The sequence below is a fragment of the Carya illinoinensis genome, chromosome 16 (assembly GCF_018687715.1).
Source record: "Carya illinoinensis cultivar Pawnee chromosome 16, C.illinoinensisPawnee_v1, whole genome shotgun sequence".
NCBI classification, from domain to species: Eukaryota; Viridiplantae; Streptophyta; class Magnoliopsida; order Fagales; family Juglandaceae; genus Carya; species Carya illinoinensis.
This window is the reverse complement of record NC_056767.1, coordinates 14,726,683-14,745,777: the sequence shown is the minus strand read 5'-3', so window position 1 is coordinate 14,745,777 and position 19,095 is coordinate 14,726,683.

Below are 19,095 nucleotides of genomic sequence, written 5' to 3'. Positions count from 1 at the left end.
CCCCTAATTTTTAGAGAAGTTAGAGTAATAAAAATATTTTATAAAATTAAAGTACGAAAATTATTTTCATAAATGAATTCGACTTATTTTATAATAAAAATAATTTTTAATATAATATTAAATTATATTAATCTATAAATTTATTTTTATAAAATTATTTTAGAGCAAAAGCAATTCTGATCCTTTTATACACTTATTATGTACTGATATTGCGGTGCAGTTATTGAAATCGTAGTCATAAGAAAAGAGATAGTTACGGTCTAAACTCAAACGAAGATCTCGATATTGTAGTGTAGTTAGTAAAATCGTACCATCTGTCATAACGAGAAAGAGACAGTTTTGGTGTAAACTTGGATGCCGATCCCGGGTTGGTTTACAATATAAGTAATGTTATATATATTTATTTTTATGTAATTTTTATATACTCTATTAATATAATTAATTACATTAATTTTTTAATATAGAATTAATCAAATCAATGAAGTGTATAAAAAAATATGTAAAATTGACTGTATATAAAATTTTTGTTACAACATAGTCGACTATCCTTTTTCTTTTTCTTTTTTTCTAGTCAAGCTTTTATTGAGAGGAAATAAGGATACTCACTATTAGTCTAAGGAAGGTCTTTTCTACTATCAATAAACAGATAACTAGAAGACATAATACCTAAATGAATGTAGCGTCATTGTGCCACCTAGTGCGCAAATCAATTTTGAGATCAATCAATTTTTTTAAAGTACCAACATTTGTGAGTAATCAGTGTTGATGCAATATGATCGATAATAGTAGAGATTCTCCAGTCCGTGAGTTCTCCTCTGATGGATAAAATTAAAAATTGTACATCGCCTTCTAGAGAGATTGAAGAAAAGTTTAGGTGCTTTGCCAATTAGGTTTCCAATTTTGCTGCTAAAGCTTATGTGAAAACCGATATGATAGAAGGGTTCTCCTCTGTCCATATCTATATGATTTCACTTTCTGAGTTTCTGCAAATAGTTGAGGCTGTTGAAGATGAGATTTTAACAAATGTATCAAAAGATATACTAAAATGATTCCGAATGGGCACAGCCATATATTTGCAGTTTTTGACATCTTCTTCCTTGTCTAAGCTTCAAGAATTTTCTTAGTATGAGAAGTTCAGTTGCTTTGATGCTTTTTTGAGAAAGGGTTCAATTTGATTGTGGACTACATCACTTCATAGTTGTCATATAAAGTATAGAGTCAGTGCTGTAAAAATCTGGAAATGGTAGGGGTGTAAGAATAAACCGACAAACAGGAAAATCAGACCAGACCGGATCGATTGGTTCGGTCCAGTTTTCAACCGGTTCGATTCAAAATCGATTCTTTTATTTTAAAAATTAGTCAAATCCGGTCTGAAATCGGTTTTATATTTTCCAACACCAAACAGGTCCGGTTCACATATTATATATATTTTATTAATTTTTAATATTATATAATATATATAATTATGTATGAAATAATATATTATAATTTATAACATAACATTTTAATCTTAAACATGAATATTTATTTGATCATATGTTTTAAATATAAAATATATATTAAATACATTTTATTATCTAATAAATTTTCAATATATTTTTTTTATAAATACATTAGTAATACTGATATACTTAATATATTAAAATCGGAAAACCAGACCAAAACGAACCAGAGCCGGTAAAACCTGACGTACCGGTTTAGGGGGGTAATTGGTGTGTAATTCCGGTACATACCGGTTCAGTCCTAGATTTTATTCAAAACCAGACTGAACCGGACCAGTTACACTCCTAAAAAAGGGTGCACTTCTTGAGTGGTTAATCCAAATTTCATCTTTGGGTTGAGAATTAGGAGGATCCAGTCTTTCATCAAACTTATAGCCAATGAAGAGAGATTTAGAGGCCAACTACTTTGATTCCACAGAATTCTGGTGATCGGACACTCAATAAAGAGATGGAGTAGAGATTCTTCCTGACCATCATAGAGTGGGCATTGAAGCGATGGAATATTGAGGATAAAGCTTTTGATTCTCTCTTTCGTGGTAAGGATATCCCCAAGCTATTTTCCAGAGAATGAGCTTATGTCGATCATGGATTTTCAGTTTCCAAATCTTGTCCATGGGAAAGTTTGGGAGTATATTCAATGTTGTATTCCCACTATCGGAAGTAAGATGATAAGTTGTTTTGACTAAGAATTTCTCATTTTGATTTTTTTGTCCGATCAGACTATCATCTCTATGAGTGGAATTTGGCAAAGGTATTTTTTGTATTTCTATGATGCATTCTTGCTTAAATAAGGTTTGCATTTTCTGAGCATCCCAAATATTAGTGGCTTGGTTTATCAAATATGAAACTCTAAGAGTTGATGGGAAATATGTAATGTGGCTAAGTGGGAGGGGCTTAAAATTCTCCATAGTTGGTATCCAAGGATCTACCCAAACCCTTATTGATGAGCCATTAAAAATTTGAAAACAGGTACTGGGTTGACTCATTTCCGATCCTATTTTTGCTAGTAAAGCTGCATTCATATTTTCCATGGGACGCAGTCCTAAGCCTCCTACATTTTTTGGTTGACAAATGGACTTTCAAGATTTCATATATAGTTTGTGATTTTGATCCTTCTTCATTCCCTATTAGAAATTTTTAAAGCTGGTATTAAGAGATTTACAAACCAACTTTAAAAGTTTGTGAGTGGACATTTTGATATGTTGGTATCGTATTTGCCACTTAGTATTTTTTTAAATTTAAATTTTGAATTTTAAAATTTTAATCATTTTCAATAGCCAACATATCAGTGCGTATGATTATATAAGTAAAATTGTAAATATAGATAGTATGTTTCAATCGAGTGTATGAGGAGGTGTTCTTTGGTGTTAAAGTCCGTAAAGAATTATTATTGAAACTCATGTATAGGCCTAACAATTAAGTAATATGATATTTCATCCTATCTTGATATATAATAGTTAGTTATTACATTTTATTTTGACAAAGACTTATTGGAGGATGAAATATGTAACTTATTAAGATATAAAATAAACAATAAAATCTAAGTATTCCCACCAATTTAAGTTTTTAGAATAAGTAATGATTTCACATAGTATCAAAGTAAATGTCCTGAGTTCAAACTCTAACTTTACACTCTATCCCATTTAATTAAATATTCCATATATTGGGTTACATATAGAGGGAGAATTTGGCCCACACGTGAGAAGGAATATTAATATATAAAATAAATAATAAAATCTACATTATTCCATCAGCTTAAATTTTTAGAACAAGTGATGATTTTATATAACTATGATATCATAATGGCTTATTTGATAGCGACTAATTTTATGCTATTGAATTATGTCTTATTTGAAAATGAATTAATCATGACAATCAATTCCTAGGACATTGTTATTCAAACATATTACTTAGAGCATTGATGTTGTTTTACGTGTATGGCAACCTTATACCCAAAAAAGAAAAATTAACATCATGTGCTTGTCAGCACCATAATTGGAATGGTAGGATCCTTTCAAAAAATATATGAAAGTAATATACATGCATGAAAGCGCGTCCTCAAATTGAAATGGGTCTTCCTTATAAAATAAAGAAAACCTTAGCACCGGTCCATCCAATATTACTCAATTAACAGCCCATCAATAATTAAGTGACACGTAGGCATCCCACCACAACTATTATGGAGATGTTGTGCATCTCAACCCCCACTTGTTTCTTTCTTTACAAAAAAGCTCATCTCCCACCTTGTCCTATAAGACATCTCCACCAGTCTCATCTCCCACCTCTTCGGTAGTGACTCCTACTGTTTCTGCTCCTCCTTAGGCAGCTGCTCCATTTTCGAGCATAGTTAAATCTCCTCCATCGCCATCTTTAGGGGTGAAATCTCGAGATCAAGGAGTCAAATACAAGTATATGGAGAGCAGAGTGTGTTTTTCCCAAAAGGTTCAAGGCTTCTTCAAGTTCACATACAAAGAAAATAAATACAATATCAAGGGTTTTTGTTTCTTGGAATTGCACAAGAGCAAAATCCATAAAATTTGCAACAAGAAAAGGGGACCTGAAAAATTTTTCTGTTCTCTATTTTGATTGATTGAAGTATTAGGGTTTACGTTGGAGGTATGGAGTTTGGCTATTTGTATTAAGGATAAGGATGATGGAAAGGCAGAAGAGCTGCTACGATGGAGAACACAGTGTGCATACAAGGTGTTTGCTAAAATGTATAAGAGAAAATCACAAGTGTATATTGTATTGCTACGCGATTTTGCCTCGTTTCTCTCGACAGATCCAGCCATGCCCTAAGATGTGAAGGGGCAGCCGTGTGACATGGATGCAAAGGTGCAATGATGGTGTGAAATTCATGTGAGCAACTATGGTAGGAAACACCAAAGTAGGCAACGTACGGTTGGTAGGCATCAGACTGAGATGGTGGTGGTGGAACAAACTTTGCTCTTGGGCGGTGGCGTCGGACTAAGATGGTGGTGTTGGAGTAGATGAATTTCTAATAGAAGAGATGAAAGGGAGGGGCTCGTGGGTGAAACGTCTCTTTTCTATTGTGTGTGGTTGAGACTATTCATATTTTTGTATGATTTCTGACTTGGCAGCAGTGCTGAGGAGGGTTGCTTTACTTCAAAAAATAGCCCAACCACCTAGAAGTAGAATTGTATAAAATATGGTATACTTTGTTGGATTTTCTGCCATATTTTTAAAGAGTATTGCTACTATGTCACCCTAATCATATTGCTCACTTTATCGTATTGATGTGGCAGCACCACATAGTGCCATGTAGTTTATTAAAAAAAATATTATTCAAAACAAAATGACATTTGATAACATAAAAAGAGGAAGACAACCCCTAAGTTCCCTCTACTCCTTTTATGTTTTTATTTTTAATTTTTTTTAATAAATCACATGGCACTACATGATGATGCTATGTCAATGGGATAAAATGAATGTTATAACTGGAGCGACATAGTAGCATTTCTTCTTTCTAAAATATAATTTTTGTGCCTATAAATCTAGTTGGCATACTCATGGGCTAGTCTACTGTTTGTGCCTATTTTACTAAATTGACACCATTATTAGCTTACTTCCTCTTTTATTCTATCTTTTCAGCTTTGCGTACGTAGTGCCTTTTCACCTACAAACTTTCTTCATTCACTCTTATTATGTAACTTTTATTCGTATCGAGAGCCCTGCCATGAGAAAGATTGTCTTATTTATTCTTTTAGTTGTCTTCCTCCAACACAAAAAAATGTAACTACTTATTTTCCTCTCCTTATTCACTTTTCCTTGAAAAGTATCACCCAAACATGAGAACCAAAGACTCAAGGTCGGCACAATCAATAGTTGATAAGAGTAGTAATATTGCATCGTAAGAGAATTGGTTGAGGTGTGGAGGGCGAGAGGTGGTTATGGTTGTTATATATAATCGAACAAGCAATGAGTATCAAGTAATGTGGAGGAGAGTGATAATATTGCATTGTGAAGAAATGGTTGAGGCGTCAAGGGTGAGAGGTGTTTATAGTTGTTATTTATAAACATGCAAGTAGGGAGCATTCGAGTTTTGGTGTTGTTTTGTTTATTGCTTTGGATATAGGTGGGGTTCGCTAGTTTGTAACCACGGTTTTCCTTCGCCATAAGTGAGAGTTTATGATTAAAAGTGGGAAAGGGCTGCTCGTGGACATGTGGCTTCAACTCTTCTAAAAAAAAAAAATAGTAGGGACCATTTGATGGTGTGGAGATCCATGGCAATGACAACACATTGTGTAGATATTGTTGACCCACGAATAGATCTATGACATTGTCGGAGGTCAACATCTACCTAGAGAAGGACCATAGCACTGTCGTGTGTCCATACCGACCAATGGAAAGCCAGTGTGACTCCAAATTGACCTAGGGATAGACTAGAACTGTGTGATAGAGATGCAAGAATGACCAACCACTTGCCACCTAGAGGTTGATTGAGTTGTTGGTAAATCCCTTGATTTTGGAGATGAGGCTCGTTGGCAAATTATTGTAGGGGATGAGGCAAATTCCTTAATTTTAGGGATGAGGTGTATTGGAGGAAATGATCGAGTTGTTGCTTATAAAAATTAGGGATTTTACCAATTTGTTAATAAGTAGATTTATTTCATTAATTTTAGGGATTGTTTCCCTTATATTTATGAGTTTGAATTATTTTGGATTGAGATTTAGATTGTGGGAGGGTTAGCCGAACCCTAGCTCTATTTATTTTGATTTTGCATTGTATTTTCATTATGCTATTTTCAATAAAAGTTTAAATACTTGTTGCTGAGAATTGAGTGCTAACCCGAGTTAGTCTTGATTTTTATACTCCAACCAATTTGGATCTTGGTGTTGCCTCGAGGTAACCCTTGATTCATCCATCCAACATGACTGTAAACACCTAAGCGTGAGCCAGGCTTCCATCATTGGCGCTTTTGTTGAGAGGCATCCAACCCGTGGAGAAGAAGCCAAGGAGGAAGATCATGGCCAATCGACAACTAACACATAAGGAGCGAATTGAGAACCTTGAAACCACTTTGGAGGCACAACAACCCAACAACTTGGAAGGATAGAGAAGGTATTCTAGTATTTGCTAAACCATAGAAGGGTACCCGAGAATGGAAGCGAAAGGTGCCATAGAAGAAGGACTGAGAGACACCATAATCCCGAGAGTTTCATTGATCTAGAAGAAGCCAACACCATGAGAGGGTGGATGATTCGGATTCATCTAATAAGATCCTTAAACTCCGATGAGGAATCAACCGAGGAAAGTGAAAGAAAAAAGCCGAGATGAGAGAAGAGGTGTTTGTAATGGAAGGCCAAGGGGGGAAGCAATCAAACCTAAGATGGACTTTTTCAAGTTCAATGGTGATGACCCGAGCATTTGGGTAAGTAGGACCGAGCAATACTTCGAGAATAATCACATGGAGGGCCATGCTAAGGTGTCATATGCCGCTTACCTTCTTGAAGGGGAGCTAACCAATGGTGGTAATGGATGATGAAGACCTATAGAACTCAAATGAGGGAATTGAAATGGCGGAAATTTTTCAAGGAGCTTTTGGGAAGGTTAGACCAACCGAATATCTGGACTACCATGAGACTCTCTCAAAGATCATGCAAATTGGATCTTTAAAGGATTATCAAAGGGAATTCAAATACTTGTTTACAAGGGTACATGGGGTTGGAAAAAACCCTCATTGGAACTTTTGTGGGAGGCTTGAAGAGTGAATTAGCAGTGAAGGTAAAGTTTCAGAAGTCAAAAACCTCGATGCAAGCCTTGGAGGTTGCACGGATTAAGGAGGATCAACTCCAAAATTTGAGGAAGAATAGCTGCTTTGAAGTAAGGAAACCATCCCCAATGATTTTCAAGTTTGGTGCAAACAAAACTTTTAGTAAGGACTTTTCACTGGGAGGCACTAGTGGAGGTGCATCAAATGAAGTCAAACCACTATCCGCATACATGAAGAGGTTATCATGGGAAGAGATGCAATGACGAAGAGAAAATGGGTTTTGTTTCAATTACAATGAGATGTTCACAATGGGCCACAAATATAAGGTGAAGCAAATTTTTCTCATTGAGATGGAGTCGGAGGAGGAGGAAGACTTAGGGGAGAAAAAGTAAGGAGCAATTTCTGGTGTTTGACTTTGAGGACAAGGTTGGTCTTGAAAAGGGGAGGACTGATGGAGATGCAAAAAGGACCCACCACTTGCCACCTAGAGGTTAATTGAGTTGTTGGCAAATCCCTTGATTTTAGAGATGAGACTTGTTGGCAAATTTCTTAATTTTAGAGGATGAGTGAAATCCCTTAATTGTAGAGAATGAGGCAAATCCTTTGATTTTAGGGATGACGAGGATTGGAGGAAGTGACCTAGTTGTTATTTCTAAAAATTAGGAATTTTACTAATTTGTTAATTAGTAGATTTATTTAATTAAAATTTAGGGATTGTTTCCCTTAGATTTAAGAGTTTGGATTGAGATCTAGATTGTGGGAGGGCTAGCTGAATACTAACTCTATTTATTTCGGTTTTATATTGTATTTTCATTATGCTATTTTCAATAAAAGTTTAAACACATGTTGCTGAGAATTAAGTGCTAGCTTGAGTTAGTCTTGATTTTCATACTCCAACCAATTCGGATCTTGGTGTTACCCTGAGGTAACCCTTGATTCATCAATTCAACACTACTGTAAACACCTAAGCGCAAGCGAGGATTCCATTACGTTGTCGTGCACCCAAATTGACATGTGCTGCTCACTTAGTGGCTGGTGGTTGATTGAGCTGATTTATTACATATTTTAATACATTTAGAACTAATATATTTTAATTCTTTCATTACATTATTATTGGTTTTATATAACAAAAATGATTAACCAAGTTGTGATTTATATTGGTTAATAGCATGGTTTATGTTTAATTTTAGAACTTGTGATTTAATTGAGTAATTTTTCTTTATATGTACAATACATATTTTTTATATATATTTTATTATTCTTATTTGATTTTATTTTATTTATTTTTATATGTAGTGATCAAAAGAAATGCACAAGGAAAGATCTTTTCATTTTGAAAAGTCAAAGAGAATTGTATGGACTAGACATTTCATTTGATATTGGACTTGGATTGCTAGACGGTAAGCATATATATAATTCCCTTGATGGGCACATCGCACGAGCTGGTGGGGGGGCAACATTAATTCTATCACTTTTGACCTGCAATTTTATTTTTGGGAGAGTGGCGCTGCACATAAATATAGATTTCATTTTGGGGAAAGCGTCGCACACTACTTTAAGGGATATATGGGACTTTTGACTGGGAGAGAAAAGGGATATATATTTTTTTTGACCTAAGCCGAAAGGATAATTTTTTTTTGAGAAAGAGGCGCCGCATACTGGGGGAGATTGCAGTGCATTCATTCACACTGCAACACTATTTGTTTTAGGGCACACACTCATACTGCAGTACCGTTGAAGAACTCCTTGAAGGGTCCAATTGATGCTACAGTCCAGCCTCCTTCACTTCTTTCAATTTCCATCTCTGTTCATTTGGCTTGATCTTTTCACTCCCTACTTTTTATTTAATTTCAGTTTAAAGTTTATGAAATATTTTTGAGATTTTTGGCTTAGAAGTTTGGAAAATTTATTTGCTATTTATTTATTTCATGTTATTTATTTTTCTCACTCGTTTAAACTTTCATTTAACAGTGATTACAATTGCTATGGATTAATTTTGAAAAATTGTTATTTGAATACAAGGATGAACTCTAGAATCTTGATTTTGGGGCTTTTCAATTTTCAGTTCGTATTTTGTCAACTATTTTCTAATCTAGTTTAATTCTCAGTTTAGTTTTATTAATCTCTTAGTTTCATTGCATATTAGATTGATTAAAGTTTAATTAGAACTTAAATAATTTCAGTTTTATTGTTTAATTTTTATATTAATTAAGATTGTTCAATTTAGTTATTTTTTGATTGTTTATTTCAATTTATTAGTCTTTTATATTTCATTTTGATACTCAAAAATCTAAAACTATGAATCTAGTCCATGACTAGTGCCCTTTTTCATTCTTGTTGCACTCTTCCATCCATTGCACATACCATCATTTTTATTTTCTCTTTGTGAATATTTTCACAATTTTCAACGAGTTTGATTTTAAGTAACTTTCTTTGAGGAGACGATTTAGGAATTTATTCCTAATTACTACGCGATATCCTCCTTTACTTAGGATACTTTTGTATTGCTCATTTTTAAATGAGTCAAGTTTTTGGCGCCATTTTCGGAAAAAGTTGTCTAACTTAAATTTAAATTTGTTTTTTTTTTTCATTTTATTTCACTATCTTATATGTGGTTACACATTTCATTTGCATCTACCACTCAGTTTCTTGAACCTTATATATGCTATTTAGACTGATGTTTCATGTCACGGGTGAGAGACAACTCAAATAGGTTGCTTAGAGTCACATCAAGTGTTGAGAGTAGTATACATAGCTTAGAGGTAGATAGCTCTTCTGTCTCTTCTATGAGCGAGGATATTGAAATTAAACAAACCATGGCTACACCTGCATCACGAGGATTATTTGTAACCCACTCGCACCACTACACCTTCATGCATTGTTTTACCCGAAGATACACCTAATTTTTCTATTAAGCATGGTATGATGTCAGTGATACCTCAGTTCCATGAGATGGATTCTGAGAGTCTTTACTAGCACTTGATAGATTTTGAGTTGGCTTGCACTACTTTTATTACTAGGGCCATCATTGATGAATTTATTAGACTTCGTTTATTTCCTTTCTCTTTAAAGGATAAAGCGAAGATTTGGTTTAATTCTTTGAGACATAATTCTATCTCTAATTGGTCTGATATGCAGCGTGAATTCTTATAAAAATTTTTTCCTTTTCAGAGAACTCAGTTTTTGTAAGAGCAAATCAGTCAATTTAATCAGAAACCTAATGAGACCTTTCAGGCTAGTTGGAAAAAATTTAAAGATTTGGTAAACATCTGTCCACATCATGGTTTCGAATCTTAAAGGTTGGTGAGCTATTTTTACACTGGTCTCACTCCAGAATGCAAGCAGTTTGTTCAGACGATGTGCAATGGAAAATTCTTTAGCAAGAAACCTGATAGAAGCACTATCATTTTTTGACTATCTTGCTGAGAGAGCGCACAACAGTAGAACACTAGTACTGATTGAATGTCGTTAACAACACAGCCACTAAGGGGCTATTTCTGGAGGGGACAGATATGAGTTTAAGGAGGACACTGATGTTCAAGCCCGAATATCTGCTTTAACTAAAATGCTGGAGGTCATGGAAATGGAAAAAGTGAAGGCTGTGAAAGTAGTAGAGGCATGTTCTATATGTGCTGATTCGAACCATAAGACCCAAGACTGCCCGATCATGCCAGTATTTCAAGAAAGTTGGTCTGAGCAGATGGAATCAGTTAACTGGGTTAACAGAGCACATAATCAGCCTTTTTTCAACACATATAATCTGGGGTGGAGGAATTACCCAAATTTCTCATGGAGAAATGATCAGCCTGGCCGGTCTCCACATCTCAGCAGCAGCCATTTCATCAGGGTGCTCCCTAGCACCAGTATTAGCCATATCAGAGTTCTCAGAGCTATCCTTTTGTAACTCTTCCTGGATTTCAGCCTCATGTAGCTGCACAGATTTCTCAACTTCCATCATCTGCAAAGAAGTCTCTAGATGACAGTATGACACAGATGGCCAATACACTTCAGTAATTTATGCAGATTCAGGCCACCACAAACAATTAGAACACTCAGGTCATAAATGAGTTGCATGGCACTATTAATAAGATGAGCACGACATTGAGCACTCTAGAGAAAGGAAAATTTCCAGCACAACCTCAGTCTAATCCTCAAGTATACAGGCAACAACAACAGCAAGTGCATAATGTCTCAGGGGACGTTATTGAGACAGTGAAGGTTGTTCTTACTTTGAGAAGTGGGAAGAAAGTTCCCCAACCAGAGATGACTTTGGACACACAGGTAGTTGCTCTTATACCTGAAGATGCAGTAGAGACTAGTGAAGCTGAAAAAGAACCAAAGGTAGTGAGACCAGAGCTGAAGAAGCCTGCGAGTACGGATGTTGAAACTGGTAGGTGGTACCAACCTGTGGTTCCCTATCCTCAGAGATTGTTAACTGGCCAAAAGAGCAAATATCACACTGAGATTCAAGAGATTTTCAAGCAAGTCAAGATTAATATCCCACTTTTGGATGCCATACAACAAGTGCCTTCGTATGCAAAATTTTTGAAGGACTTGTGCACAGTGAAGAGGAAGCTAAATGTGAAGAAGAAAGTCTTCCTAACAGAGCAAGTTAGTGCACTGATATTGAGCGAGACTCCTCAGATGTTTGGAGATCTTGGCTCTCCCAATATTTCCATTATGATTGGTGAGTCACGCATTGGTAGAGTTTTACTTGATTTGGGGAGTAGTGTGAACTTGCTACCATTCTCAGTGTATGAATAGTTGGGATTAGGTGAGCTGAAAAAGACATTCATCATGCTATAGTTGGCTGACAGATCAGTTAAGGAGCCGAGGGATATTGTAGAGGATGTGCTGGTCCAGGTGGACAAATTTTACTACCCAGTGAATTTTGTAGTTTTTGATATGCAGCAGCCAGCCTCCACTATTTACCAAGCTCCTGTCATCCTTGGAAGATCATTTCTAGCTACATCAATGCTTTAATTAATTGCACAAGTGGAATTCTGAAGCTTACTTTTGGGAACATAACACTTGAGTTGAATGTTTTCAATACTTGCAAGATGCCAGTACATTTTGATGACACAAGTGATTTGAATGCTGTGGAGAGTTTGACACCAACAGGATTCATTTGCTCAACTTTTCCTTTCTCTGATAATGATTCTATTTTTCAGACACCTGAGTTTTTACTTGATGAAAAAACTGACCATGTTGAATTTTGGACTGTTTTGCAGATTCTTCTTTACCACTTGAAGTACAATTTGGAGGCGCAAGATGGAAACCCCAGTTTGAAACTCTACCACCACCAGACATACTTAAATCTTCAGAAGAAGAAGTTTCCCAGTTGAAACTAAAATCACTTCCTCAAGATTTAAAGTATGTGTTTCTTGGTCTTGAAGAATGCACTTTTCTTGTGGTGATTTCCTCAAAGTTAAATCAAAATGATGAAACCCAGTTGATTGAAGTCTTAAAAAAGCATTGAGGCGCAATTGGTTAGACAATAGCCGACATCAAAGGTATGAATGCTATTATTTGTACCCACAGAATCCATTTTGAAGATGATACTAGACCGGTTCGTGATGCTCAATTAGGCTCAATCCTACCATGAAGGAAGTTATTAAAGAGGAAGTGTTTAAGCTGCTTGCAATGGGTGTCATTTACCCCATTTCAAACAGTAAGTGGATAAGTCCAACTCAAGTAGTATCAAAAAAATCTGGTTTAACTGTTGTTGAAAATAATAAAAATGAGTTGATTCCAATTAGAATAGTTACTGGTTGGAGAATGTGCATTGATTATATAAAACTTAATTCAGTCAGTAGGAATGATCATTTTCCTTTACCATTCTTGGATCAAATTTTAGAAAGAGTAGCTGGTAATGCAATTTATTGCTTCTTGAATGAATACTATGGTTATTATCAAATTGCTGTAGTGCCTGAGGACCAGGAGAAAACCACTTTCTCATGTCCTTTTGGCACGTTTGCTTTTACCAGAATGCCTTCTAATTTGTGTAATGCTTCAGTTACTTTTCAGAGATGCATGAGGAGTATTTTTTCTGACATGATTGTTGATATTTGTGAAATATTCATGGATGAATTCTCTATGTTTAGAAAACCTTTTGATAGCTGTTTGCATAATTTGGCACGTATTCTCTAGAGATGCGAGGAAAAAAATCTTTTACCTAATTGAAAGAAATGCCAATTTATGGTTACTCAGGACATTGTATTTGGACATATTGTTTCTTCTGAAGGTATAAAGGTTGACAAGGAAAAAATTGAATTAATATATAAACTTCCTATACCTAGGACGGTTAAGGATATTCGTTCTTTTCTTTGCGACGCCCCCAAATTCCACGTGCGGACAAGTGGAAATCGAGACTTCGGGATGATGACAACACGGGTCACCACCCTATCGCCAAGTGCCGAGTGTATGTACATGCAACAAGTGTGTAAAAGAAAACACGCAGCGGATAAACAAAGTCATATAACTAAGTACCAGAATTTTTCTTTATTTAATACAAAACCGTTCAAAACATACATAATAAAAATATTACAAGCCACAAATACGTTTCAAAACCAACTACAAGGCATAAACTTTAAATCAATACTCCGGCGGAGCTGCCTCCTTGGGCTCAGCCTCCTCCTCCTCCTCGACCTCTGCATCAAAATCTACGGCACCAAAAATGATGCCGCAGGTAAGTAAAATCCAAACGCCACTAGATAAAAAACATATTAAACTCAAACAATATGCATGAAAGAATGCAAATGCACATGTCCCATAAAAACCATATTTTTTCCACGCACGCCAAAATCCCATTTTGGCCCAAAAGCATAACCTTTATCACATATCCTTGCCATTATCTCAAATAATGACCCAAAACATTTTTCCAGAAAATAGATCACAAAACCTCAACATAACCTCGCAATTTTCCCAGAAAATGGCCCGTATCCAAATATCCGAAAAACCGTTCCAATCATTGCATTAACCATGATCTCCCCTAGGGATCATCCGCACACTCTGGCTCATGAGCCACACCGCAGGTAACGACTACGCGTGTGACACCTAAACGAGCGATGCCTAGTACTAGCGCCCAGCGCGTACCTGGACCAGGCCATCCTCTAGTCCCTGCCACTCTAGGGACCACGGAGTCGACACGACAGCGTTACCATATCGTGCGATCCGGTCGTCGCCCAACGACAACTCAGGGGATGTCACTCAGTATTATCCACTCCCGAATGACCAGAGGAGCTCCACCGAGATAATACCCCATCTCGACTTGGGGTCGTGACACACACGCACTCGAAAATCCATTTACATGATTAAAATCGGATTTTCTCAATTTAAATAAAATACACATGAATGCACCATGTAATGCATGCCTCAAGGTACAATTAACCAACCAATCACAAAACAACAAAACCAAGCAACTCTGTCCTCAATCCATCTGACCCCCGAACTCCTCGGACTCAGTCCGGAATCAACCAACCAGTCAAATAATTTATTGTAAGAGAAAAAATATATTTAAATCTAAAATAGAGTTTGGAAAATACTTACAGCTCTATAAGGTATTTTTTGAAAGATCACGACGTTGTAAACGGTGGAGAAAAAGTAATGTAACAGTGTATTTTACACTGTGGCCATGGATTGTAAATTACCCACTTTCGAACGGGGACAAACCAAGACTTAAAATTGATAGGGAATGGCTTAAAGATGTTTATGAAGCTAATGGAAGTGAGTTTTGGCCGTGCATGGCGCTGGAAATGGCGGTGGAAGTGCAAAAAGGGGCAGATCGGAGTTGAGCTCATGGGAGCTGCTCCGGCAATGGATCGGGGCCGAAAATGGGTGGGTTAGGACGGCAAGAGGTAGGGGATGATATGGTAAAAAGATAGTAGCCGGAGGTGGAGCGACGGCGCCGGAAATGGCCCAAAGCCATGCAGCTTAGATGGGCTGTAGGGGGTTAACGGCGGCTAGGATGAGGCTGGTTTTTGGTGGGGTGGTTCACCAGCCGGAGGGGAGTCGACCGGTGGGGGCTGTGTCAGCCACGTCTGCGGGTCTGGGTGGCTCAACTGGACGGCGACGGGATGAGAGGGAGAGAGCTCGTGTGCGCGTGTGGAGAGAAGGAAAAAGAAGAAGAAAAAAAGAAAGAAAGAAGAAAAGAAGAAAAGGAAAAAGAAAAAAGGAAAAAGGGAAAAAGAAAGAGAAAAGAAAAGATGGAGAAAGAAAATGAGGTCCAGTTCTCACCTCCGGAGTTCAAAAACTGATCCGACAAAAACGATTTTAAAACCATAAAAAGACTAAAATAAATTAAACACCACATCAAATTAAAATAAAACCAATTAAAATACAATAATTTAAAATAAAAGAACTAATATATTAATTAAATTAAAAAACTCCTTCAGTGAAAATATACGTAAAAACGGGGTTTCACATTCTTGGTCATGCTGGCTTTTATAGGCGGTTTATTCAAGGGTTCAGTTCTATTGCAAAACCTTTGTGCACTTTTTTACAAAATGATATTGAATTTGTTTGGACTGATGAGTGCCAAAAAACTTTTGATACCCTTAAAAAATCGCTTATCACTACCCCTATTATGCAACCCCTACAATGGGACCTTCCCTTTGAAATCATGACAGATGCAAGTGATTATGCCTTAGGAGCTGTTTTGGAGCAACGTATGGATAATAAACCTTTTGTGATTTATTATGTTAGTAGAATTTTGAATGATACCCAAAAAAATTATACCATTACTGAAAAAGAATTGTTTGCAGTGGTTTTTACACTTGATAAATTTCGGACTTACATTCTTGGTTCTCTTGTTACTATTTTCACTAACTACTCTGCTCTTAAATATTTGTTGGCTAAGAAATATGCAAAACCACGCTTGATTCACTAGATTCTACTATTTCAAGATTTCAACATCAACATTAAGAACAAAAAATGAGTTGAAAACGTGGTAGCTGACCACCTCTCTAGATTGTCATCATTCTCCTCTTCAAATGTCAGCTTTCCTCTTGGTGATAGTTTCCCGGATGAGCAGCTGTTTGTGATTAATAGAGCTCCCTGGTATGCTGACATAGTCAATTATCTAGTGACTGAGCGAATGCCTTCTAAATGGTCCACCCAAGATAAGCGTCGATTTCTCTCTGAGGTATGACATTTTTACTTTGATGATCCATAGCTTTTCAAATATTGTTAAATATTGTTCGGACCAATGATTCGAAGATGCATTCCTAATGATGAGTTGTCTTTGGTGTTGAGATTTTGTCATATGAGTGCATGTGGTGGTCATTTTTCAACAAAGAAAACAGTCGCTAAAATTTTACAAAGCGGTTTTTACTGGCCTTCCATGTTTAAAGATGCTTATAATTTTTGTAAGGCTTGTGAGTTTTATCGAAAATTGTGATCCATTAATAAAAGAGACATGATGCCTCTTTTCTTGGACATTTGATTGTTGGGGAATAGATTTCATTGGACATTTTTCAGTTTCCTTTGGAAACATATATATTTTATTAGTTATGGATTATATTTCAAAATGGGTGGAGGCCATCACTTGCAAAACAAATGACCATCGTGTTGTCCTAAAATTTTTGCAATCTCTGTTTACTCATTTTGACATGCCCGAAGTTATCGTAAGTGATGGGGTTCTCATTTTTGTAACAAACCATTTTCTACACTCATGAAGAAATATGGTATCACACACAGAGTTTCTACCCCTTATCACTCTCAAACAAATGGGTAAGCAGAATTGGCAAACAGAGAGATAAATTATTTTAGCGAAAACTATCAATCCTAATAGGAAAGATTGGTCAGTTAAGCTTTTTGATACTTTGTGGGCTTATAGGACAGCTTTTAAGACAAATCTATGGATGTCTCCTTATCGATTAGTTTATGGTAAAGCTTGTCATTTACCTGTTGATATTCAGCATCGAGCTTTTTGGATTATAAAACATGTTAACATGTCACTTGATGAAGTTTCAGAGTTGAGAAAATTGCAGATCAATGAATTGGATGAAACTCATCAGAATGCTTATGACAACGCTCAGCTGGCGAAAGAACACATGAAAATTCTATATGATCAGAAAATTCATCCAAATCATTTTACACTTGGCCAGGAAGTTCTTCTTTACAAGTTTTACTAACATATTTTTCCTGGTAAATTGAAATCCTGATGGAGTGGGCTGTACATTGTAAAGAAGGTTTATCCTCACGGCGCAATAGACATTATCAATTCGAAGAATGATAATTGCTTCACTGTTAATGGACAATGTCTAAAGTCATTTTTGAAGGTCTTTGATCCACACGAAGAGATCTTATTTGTGCAAGATTCCAGGGAAGTGTTTTGATTTTTTCTCTATTTACAGTTTTCTTTACTTGCATTTTATTATTATTATTATTTGTTATTTTGCTTTGATTTTATATTTTATGTTGATTTTTTTCATTTTGCTTGCTTCTTTCTGTGCACTTTGTTTTCTTTCATTCGATTAATTGAGGACCATGTCTCTTACTAGTTGGGGTAGCTTGTGTGCACAAAAAAAAAATGATGTGCATTGATACATATATGATTGACACACTGATTATGCCCAAAGAATAACGCAGTAGTTGTAGCACAGCTTTGGAGTATTGATTCCACAGGGAGACAAATTAAAAGAATAGCAAGAGGAACAAAGAAACTAAAGAAAAATATTAACTAAGTAATAGAGAACAAATATTAATTTTAAATGTAAATTAAAGTGAAGCAAAGTGATTAACACAAAAAGTACTCAAATTTGACAAACAGTAGAGCATCGGGAATCCCTTGCACAAATCTGGTATTTTAATTATTCTTAATTCATTGGATAACTCAATTAGGAACTCAATTCCCGCAATTCCCAATTGGAAGGTATAGATTTATAAATAAGACTTAAATAAAATGTAACCCTTTGAAAAAATATTCACCACTTTTAAAAAACGTGAATTACTACCCCTATTGATAAAATCTAATGACGACAATATACTCAGGAAGCGATATTGCAGTAAAAAACTAAATCAATATAGATAAATAATTGATCCAAACATAATCAAAGAACTAATCTATTCAATAGAAAAAGTATGACTGAATCCATAAATAGAATAAATTCTATGATTATTCGGAGAAGAAAACATCAACGATGAATTGAGAATGATAAAACAAAAGAGTTTTTGAAATTGAAAATCAAATACATGAATTAAGAATAAATTAGAAATACCATGTAATGTGCAAGTTCATCCCCAATCCTACTAAAGAATTTAGTTACCCATAAATATACTGGAGAACAAAAATCTCCAGAGAAAACTGAAGCGAACTGTGACCATGGAAGTGATTTTCTCTCTTCAGATCTGCCTCTTGTGCCTCTTCCTCCACCTCCATTTCGTGCTAATGATATGCTTATATAGGGTAGGAAAGAAACCCTAATGTCCTCTTAATTTTCGCATAAAAAAATCGCCTAAATTTTAGGACTTATCTTGGCAGCTACGTACGGCCTTCAGGAGTTTGAATTTGGAAATCCTTATTAGAGACAAAGTTATATCCCTTTAAGATAGCTTTTCAATGCATCAAGAATCGCATCAATCTGATATATGAGTAAAAAGATACAGTCAAAAGACTAAAGTACGTCCAGACTGTCTCCTAACGAATTTCGGACTTGGACTTCTTGTGGTTTCATTTTGTGATTTTTTTCTTTTTCTTTTCTTCCAAATTGCTCTCAAATCCCATGAATGTCCTCCTTTGAATTTGACTGGGCTTGACTTGCTCTTTTATAAACTCTGAAATTAGACATAAAAAAACTGTTTAAGAGTATCCCAACGTAAATAGAAATTCAATTTAAGAATACACATTAATTCCTATG